Here is a 9,535-nt window from a genome sequence, read left to right on the forward strand (position 1 = left end):
CAATTTTATAGAGAAAATCAATACCAATCTCTCTTCTCTCTCTCTGATCTCATAATAGGTTCCCATTGGCAAAACTGGAAGGAGAACGGGACTGGTAATAGGACTTAGATAACATTTGTCTATACGTTTGTTTTTTTCCACTAGAAAACACAAAGTCTTAGCTGGTGGAGTATGTGATTCTTGATTTTGGGGTTGTAAGTTTGAGCCCCAGGCTGGGTATAGAGTTTTTTTTTTGTTGTTTTTTTTGTTTTTGTTTTAAAGATTTTATTTATTTATTTGACAGAGAGAGATCACAGGTAGGTAGAGAGACAGGCAGAGAGAGAGAGAGAGAGAGAGAGAGGAAGAAGCAGGATCCCTGCTGAGCAGAGAGCCCGATGCGGGACTCGATCCCAGGACCCTGAGATCATGACCTGAGCCGAAGGCAGTGGCCCAACCCACTGAGCCACCCAGGTGCCCCTGGATATAGAGTTTACTGAAAAAAATAAAATCATAAAAAAAAAAGAAAAACACAGAGGCTCATGTAATCATATATTAAATGGTTGTCAGTTCTGGATGTTAGACTCACAAATATTAACTTACTTTTTTGTTTTTAGCTGTGATTTCTTAATTCTCTCAAAAGTAGTGGCACAGTTTTCCATCTGCTCCCACTGTTGATAAGATCAGTTACTGTTGGGGGGCGCCTGGGTGGCTCAGTGGATTAAAGCCTCTGCCTTCGGCTCAGGTCATGATCCCAGGGTCCTGGGATCGAGCCCCACATCAGGCTCTCTGCTCGGCAGGAGACTGCTTCCTCCTTTCTCTGCCTGCCTCTCTGCCTACTTGTGATCTCTGTCTGTCAAATAAATAAAATCTTAAAAAAAAAAAAAAGATCAGTTACTGTTGGGAATATTGGCCATTGATTCCCATTTCCATGTATTACCAAGATTGTTGAAGCCGTGTCAGAGAATAGTAAATGCATTTGACATGTGGAGAGTTTCCTTTTTTGTAAGAGATTTTATTTGTTTATTTGAGAGAGAGAGAATGAGAACATGAGGCAGTGGGGAGGGTCAGAGGGAGAAGTAGACTCCCCACTGAGCAGAGAGCCTGATGCTGAACTCAAACCCAGGACTCCAGGATCATGATCTGACTGCTTAACCCACCAAGCCACCCAAGCACCTGAGATTTTCTCCTTTGTAACTTTTATTTAGAAAGTTCACTTTTCATAGTATCACAGTATAACCTTCTCTTTGACCTGGTTTTTACTGTTTCTTTCAGTATTGAATAGTGAATTGAAGACAAACTAGAAAAATCAGAGTGAAAGGGAAAGTTAAGAAGACGCAGTTACATCAGTTCTAGTTAGGTGACTATGTCATTTCCCTAATTTCAGTTTCATCTAAAATATGGGAATGTTGATCAACCTACTCTGCCAGGTTGTTGTAAAAAATACATGAGAATGTATGTAAAAATGAATAAAAACCTAAATACTTATATAGATGTAATATATTACCATTATTCAGCAATACCCAAAATTTCAAACTCAGTTACTTGAATCTTACTTTGGGTGAATTTAAATATTTGAAAAGGTGTTTGTTTGTTTTCCTCTAGCAATCTATGGGCTTGTTTGGTATCAGCTGTCTGTAAATCTCCAATTAGTTATCCTAGAAAACTAAGAAATAAACATCAGCTTCTTTCTAATACTTCTGGGCCATGCTAGATTTCCTGTCTAACCTAGCCCCCCCATAGGTGGCCACAGTGTTTCCTTCTCCAGATCTCTCAGATTTCCTCAATTTATCCTTCCCATCTCTACCTTGTCCCATACATAATCGATCTCCAGCTCTCCCACTATGCCCCATCCCCAAATGTTATAGACTCCCTGAATTTTAGAGGGACTAAATTGTGCCCCCAATATTCATATGTTGAAGTCCTAACCCTCAGTGTGACTATATTTGGAGGTAGAGCCTTTAATAATTAAGGTTAAATGGGGTCCTAAAGGTAGGGCCCTAACCGGATAGACTGATGTCCTTTTAATAAGAGATCTCTCTTGGGGCCCCTGGGTGGCTCACTCAGCTAAGCATCTGACTCTTGATATCAGCTCAGGTCTTGACTCAACCAACAGAGCCACCTGGTCACCCCAACATCCAAGGTTTTTTTGTTTTTTAGATTTTATTTTATTTTATTTATTTGTATGTGTGTGTGTGTGAGAGAGAGAGAGAGAGAACACAAGCAGGGGGAGAGGCAGAGGGAGAGGGAGAAACTGGCTTTCTCCTGAGCAAGGAGCTGGCTGCGTGGGTTCAATCCCATGACTCTGGAATCATGACCTGACCCGAAGGCAGATGCTTGACCTACTGACTGAGCCACCCAAGAGCCCCAACATCCTATTTTTATACTCCTATTCTTCCCTGGAGTATAACAACAAAAGACCTCTGCCTCCTTTTCTCTTTGTTCTCAATTGCCTAACTAGACCATAAACACTAAGGAGGGCAGGAGTTGTTCTGTCTGCTTCATAGCTGTAAGCCAGGCATCCAGCATGGCAGGGATTCATAAACATTGAATAAGTTACAACCCGTTCAGTCTTGATTGAAAGAAATCCTTGCTCACATGTCCTTTCTCCATAGCTCCGGTTCTCTCCACGACTTCCTTCTTGCTTTCACACATTGATAAGCCTCCCCATTCAGAACACAACCCGCTTGATACCACACTGCCTTTTCAAATGTCCTGGTTCTCCAATTTCTTTGAATAAATGGCTGATTTTCACTAGCCTCATTTAGTATCATTCAGTCCTCTTCATTCCTTTGCAATCTGCTGTCACTTAATAAATAAACCATAGTTAAAGAGGCTTCCTTTAAGGGGCACCTGGGTAGCTCAGTTGGTTAAGTAGCTGCCTTTGGCTCAGGTCATGATCTCAGGGTCCTGGGATTGAGTCCTGCATCATCAGGCTCCTTGCTCAGCAGGGAGTCTGCTGCTGCTCTGCGTTATGCTCTCTCCTCCCTCCCTCTCTCTGACAAAATCTTAAAAAAAAAAATAAATAAATAAAATGGCGGCCTCCTTTAAAACCAAATGCAGCATCTTCGTCCAGCCCCTACCTTCCTTGATCTCAGTGTCCTATTCGGGACACTGTTGACAACTACCTTCTTTATTAAAATCTATATTTTCATGGGATTGTGGACACTGTACTTTCCTACTTCTGTTTCTCAGACCACACCTTCTCTGTCTCTTTTGGGCATATCCTAAGGCTTAACTCTCTGCTCTCTTTTTCCCTACTCACTTCCTTCAAGAGTTGTTTTTTGTTTTTTGTGTTTTTTCTCCTCTCGGTTAACTCTTTTGTTAATGACTCCAGAAATTACAGGCAGGTTGATTGTTTTGTTTCAAATACAGTATCTCAAGCCTCAGATCAGCCCTCAGAACAGCCCAGGAACCCCACAATGTTTCTCTAATAGGAACACATTCCCACTCCTGAAGATGACTATGAAAGAAAGCCTTTCCTCTTTCCTCAAAACTTTTCTACCTCTTTCTCTTTTTTTTTTTTTTAAAGATTTTATTTATTTGAGAGAGAGATAGTGAGAGAGAGCATGAGCGAGGAGAAGGTCAGAGAGAGAAGCAGACTCCCCATGGAGCTGGGAGCCCGATGTGGGACTCGATCCCGGGACTCCAGGATCATGACCTGAGCCGAAGGCAGTCGTCCAACCAACTGAGCCACCCAGGCGCCCCTCTACCTCTTTCTCCATTCTGAGTTTTAGCAAAGACCTTGGCTCAGCTATCATGGAAAAATTAGAAACCACTGGATGAAAATTCCAATTTCCCTATCACCCAAACTATAAAGCCCTGTTTTTATTTGTGCCTTGATTATTTTCATTTACAATGGTGGAAAAATCCTTCTTCTCATGAAAAGACAACCTCTCTACTTGTGTTCTTTCCCTTCCTTTTATTCTTAGTACCCTCCAAGCTCTTTCCTGCCTCAGGGCCTTTGCATTACTCTTCCAGCTGCTTAGAACACTCTTCCTCATTTTCTTTTTTCTCTTCCTCATTTTCTTTGCATGGTTCATTCTTCTTCTTTAGATTTCAGTGTAAATGCCACCTCCTCAAAGAGGCCTATCTTGACCCCTTACCTGAAATAAGCTCGACTTTATTCTCGTCGCAATCCTTGTTCTGTCTTTCAGAATATTTGCTTCAACTTGAAGTTGTCGTATTTGTTTGCTCTTTTTGTTTATATTCTCAAACGGAATGTAAGATCCATGAGTCTATATACCATGTCTCTCTTGCTCACTATTATACCATACCCCAGATCTAAAAAGTGACTAACCTACAGGGGGTGCTCAGTAAGTATTTACTGCAAAAATGAATGACAACATCAATTTCCTATGTTGTCCAGAGAGGGAATTCAGTGACTGGGGGATGGGAGGAGAGAGAAATGTCACTGTATACCCTTTTGTACTATATGAACCAGTGACTCTGTTAGCTATTTAAAAATAAACTTCATTAAAATTGGAAAAAAGAAAGCAGTTGTACTGTTTCAGTCTAGAGATGGTGGTGGCTTGTACTAGCATGTGGCAGTGGGGTTGGGAAGAAGTGAATAGATTCGGTATCTAGGATTGTGGAGGCTGAGAAAAATTAAGGCCATCCCACCTCAGGTTTAGCCTTAGCATAAGTACAGCCATCTTAGCTTTGGCAGCCATCTCAGGCCCCTGTGACCAAGGGCTGAACTTTCCCCTATTTAACTTTAGTTCCAGGGACCCCCACCCTGCTTTAGTTCCAAGAAAGTACCCCACCCTGCAACACCCTGGCAACAGCTAATCAGCTTACTGCAGAAAAGTCTGAAACTTCTTCTCCTCCCCGCTCTCCCCAAGCCTCTTGTAATGACCCATAAAAACCCCTGCCTTAACTAGCCTCGAGGTCCAAGTCCCTACTCCGCTGTGTCAGATACACTTGGGCCCAAGTTTAAGCTTGTCAAATAAACCCTCGTGTGATTGCATCGGTGCTTGGCTCCTTGGTGGTCTCTCGGACACGAAAACTCGGGCATCACAGGATTTCATGATTGGGAGGGAATGAATAAGGTGTACCTAAGAATGTCCATCACAGCATTATATATACCAGCAAACAATTAGAAACAACTTAAATTTCTAATGACAGGGTAATAGTTAAGTAAATCATGGCACATCTACTTGATTAAACAGTATTTTTTTTTTAAGACTTATTCATTTTACAGAGAGAGAGAAAGCACACATGTTCATGTGCGGGGGAGGGGGACGGGCAGAGGGAGGGAATCTTCGAGCAGACTCCCCACTGAGCACAGAACCTGACTAGAATCAGTCCCACAACCCATGAGATCACAACCTCAGCCTAAACCAAGAGTCAGATGCCCAACTGGCTAAGCCACCCAGGGTCCCCAGCATTCCATATTTTTAAAGAATTTGTAACATGGGAAATTGTTCATGTTATATGAGGTAAGAAAAAAAACACAGGATGTGAAAGTATTTATATAATATGTCATAATCATGTAAAAACCTCTAAAATTATGTACTGTGAAAAATAAAGGAATAGAGCAAAAATTAATAACAATTCTTTGAGTTGTGGAATTATGAATTTCCAAAAATTATGCATTTCTAATCTCTGGGTCATATCCAAAGCAAAGCCATAATCCCTCCTTCCTGATTTGTGGACTTAGCAGGAAACCTGGATTCTTTGGTTAACTCCAAGCTGGCAGTTAAAGATTTCCTTCCCCCCCCTTTATTTTTCCCAAAGGAAATAGAAGTTTATTGAATACAATGCAAGGGAGTGGCAGGTAGGACAGTAGAGAGGCTGTCTGGCCAAAGGTTTCTTTTCTTAAGAAAGAACACCACATTTGGAGAAGAGTCCCTTGCTAAGGTCCTGGACACCACAACTGAAACTTTGATATCATTTCAGTTTTAAAAATGAGTATGTAGGGGCACCTGGGTTGCTCAATTGTTAAACCTCTGCCTTTGGCTCATGTCATGATCCCAGGGTCCTAGAATCGAGCCCGGATTGGGCTTCCTGCTCTGCAGGAAGCCTGCTTCTTCCTCTCCCACTACCCCAGCTTGTGTTCCCTCTTTCACTGTGTCTCTCTCTGTCCAATGAATAAATAAAATATTTTTTAAAAAATAAAATAAAATAAATGAGTATGTATATTTTTGTTTTCACAGTATACAGCTTTATGACTTAGTCTTTTCACTTAATAGTAGATATAGAACAGTAATATGAGATCATTTAATGTATCTGTAATTTATTTAACTAGTTCCTTCATGTTGCATAGTTAGATTGTTTCCAGGTTTTCACTCTGCATAGTTACTGTTGGGGCATTTATCCTGTTTACTTAGGATGTTATTTATAGCACTGGAATTTCTGAATGAAAGGATGTATTTAAAGATAGTGTCAGGGATGCCTGGATGGCTCAGTAGTTTAAGCATGTGCCTTCGGCTCAGGTCTTGATCCCAGGGTCCAGGAATCGAGTCCCGCATCAGGCTCCCTGCTCAGCAGGGAGTGTGCTTCTCCTTCTCCCTCTGCCCCAGCTTGTGCTCCCTCTCTCTCAAATAAATACATAAGTAAATAAAATCTTGCAAAAAGATTTCGGCTCAGTATGGAGTCTGCTTGAAGATTCTCTCCCATTGCCCCGCTTCTCCTACCCCCAACCCCGCACTTGCACAGTTCTCTCTCAAATAAATAAAATCTTTAAAAAAAAGAAAAGAAAAAGGCTTAGAGTGAGTTAGGACATAAGGAAGGGAAGGAAGAAGGAAAAGCCTGGAAAGGAAAAAGACCTTAGATCAAAGATTGTAAAAGCCAAAAAATTTTTTTGCAGAAAACTCCTGTTTTAAATCAAACCTTATGTGGAACTCACATGTGAAACAGAAAAAAATGAAGCAGTTCTGGTCAAACTGGGAATGGGTAACACAAAGCTATACCTGCTCAGCCTCCTCTTAGCATAGTCATCCCGATCCCCCCCAGTAGAAGCTGTCTGGGCCCCATCTTGTTATCTTATGATGAAACCTTCCCTCTAAATTTTAAAACCACTGGACAAACAAGACTAATGTATGGCATAGCAGCCTATTCAAATTGCAAGTAGAATCCTGAGAAGGAACTAACCTCACCTCTCAAGTACTACCTTTGCAAAATCATACCCAGAAAGCATACAAAACTCCTAAATCTATTTCTCCAACTAGCCTTTCCTGCAAGGGCGAATAGACTTAAAGCACAGCCACTCAAATGTCTTTCTGTCCTTTCAAACTTTGTCATTTTAAAGAGCACAACAGTCATCATTTTTACCATCGTACTGGTTCCCTTCTTTAAGTTCCCCATTTTCTCGCCGCTTTGGAATGAGTACTGACTTTCCCTTCTCCTTTTAAGCTCTAGTCACCAACTCTTATTAATTCCTCCTTTCAGAGAAACATAAATTCATTGTTTCTCTGCTTACATTGCCACCACTTTCATTTGCAACCTTATTACCTCAGGCCTAGATTGCTGCAAGAATCTCTCGGTCTGTACACCATTGCCAAATTAGTTTGTGTGCAATTTAAGATCAACTGGATCGGGTTAGCCTTCTGACCTGATTTCTGGACTGTTCTCTGGTCTAGGCTTGTCTCTTTCCTTCATACTATAGGATGTTCCCACTTCCCAGTGTGTCTGCTATGTTAAGAGTTAGAAAAGCTAGATATCACGCGTGGCTTTAGGAATTGTCTTGGGATTGTCTTTAGGAATGCTCTTAGCATTCTGATCTCTTTGATTCCTGGATCTGACTGCTTTAGTTCTGATCTTATTTTGGTGCCTGGTCTGGCACTTAATTACATTTTCCTTTTGGTACTAAAATGATTATGTGATATTTACTGCCTAGCAGTTTTGGTTCTTGTTTTTATTATTATTATTTAAAGATTTTATTTATTTATGTCTCAGAGAGAGATCACAAGTAGGCAGAGAGGCAGGCAGAGAGAGCAGGCAGAGAAGCAAGCTCCCCGCTGAGCAGAAAGCCCGATGTGGGGCTCGATCCCAGGACCCTGAGATCATGACCTGAGTCGAAGGCAGAGGCCCAACTCACTGAGCCACCCAGGTGACCCTGGTTCTTGTTTTTAATGTCTTGAGTTTAGCCACCAGTTTGAAAGAGGTTCTATTCAGAACAAACTCTTCAACCTGGCACTCATGACTTTCCTTCAACTGTAACTTTTTTTTTTTTCCTAAGATTTTATTTGTTTGATAGAGAGAGAGAGAGAGTATGAGCGGGGAGAAGGAGCAGAGGAAGAGTGACAAGCAGACTCCCCACAGAGCAGGAAGCCTGATGTGGGGCTCAATTCTAGGACCCCAAGACCACGGCCTGAGCCAAAGGCAGATGCTTAACCAACTGAGCCATCCAGGTGCCCCTCCCTGTATACTGTTTAAATGCACCTTTCCACCACCACCATGTTGCACAGCTCTAAGCAGAATCATTCATGTATGAGTCATTCTGTTAATGATTTCCCATACTACAACATCCTACAATTTATGTTTTATGTTCTTTTCCCAACCCACTGCAGCCATTCTTTCTCCACAGTTGTGGCTCCTAGATGCCCACTTGTTGTTAGGGCACCACACTCCTATTTCTAGAACCAGTCCTGGCCAGAAACATGAGGTTTAATAATTCTGGGACTCAGTAGCATCTTACTCCTATAATTAGTCCAATGTTATCACTCTGTCCTTCAGTTCTATTAAATGAGACCTGGGTCCTAGTCCTAGTACCTTGTGAGCTTTTTAAATTTTTTTAAAGATTTTATTTATTTCACAGAGAGAGAGACATAGCGAGAGAGGGAACACAAGCAGGGGTAGTGGGAGAGAGAGAAGCAGGCTTCCTGCAGAGCAGGGAGCTTGATGCAGGGCTTGATCCCAGGACCTTGAGATCATGACCCGAGCTGAAGGCAGACGCTTAACAACTGAGCCACCCAGGCGCCCTGTCTACTACCTTGTGTTCTGTTTTGCCTTGGTAACAAGCCTAGGACTTTAGTCCTATAGGGAAGCTTTCACTACTTCTTATTAAAACTCCCTCCTGCCAATTGCTTGCTAAAATGCTTGACCAGCTGTTGCCTATTGCCACATACTTGGGCTACTGTTGGCATGCTAGACTAGACCTATAGCTGGGCCTGTCATATTTACTGCCAGCTTCATCCCAGTAGAAAGGTCTAATCATATCTTGTGACCAGTTCTCAACCTTTCCCACTATGCCCAGCAATAGCTATCTCAAAATGAAAGAGTATTTAAGCTCTTTTAAAATGTGATGTTCCATGGGGTGCCTGGATGGCTCAGTCAGTTAAGCATCCGCCTTTAGCTCAAGTCATGATCCTGGGGTCCTGGGATCAAGTCCCGCAACGGGCTCCCTGCTCAGCGGGGAATCTGCTTCTCTCTCTCTTTCTCTCCCTCTTCCTATGCCCCTCACCCTACCCCCACTCCTGTGCACGTGCACACGCTCTCTCTCTCTAATAAATAAACTAAACCTTAAAAAAAAAAAAAAAAGGGATGTTCCAGGGGATCCTGGCTGGTTCAGTTGGAGTAGAGTATGTGACTCTTGATCTTGGGGTCTTGGAGCCCA

Source organism: Neovison vison, chromosome 5, assembly GCF_020171115.1.
Source record: "Neovison vison isolate M4711 chromosome 5, ASM_NN_V1, whole genome shotgun sequence".
Lineage (NCBI taxonomy): Eukaryota > Metazoa > Chordata > Mammalia > Carnivora > Mustelidae > Neogale > Neogale vison.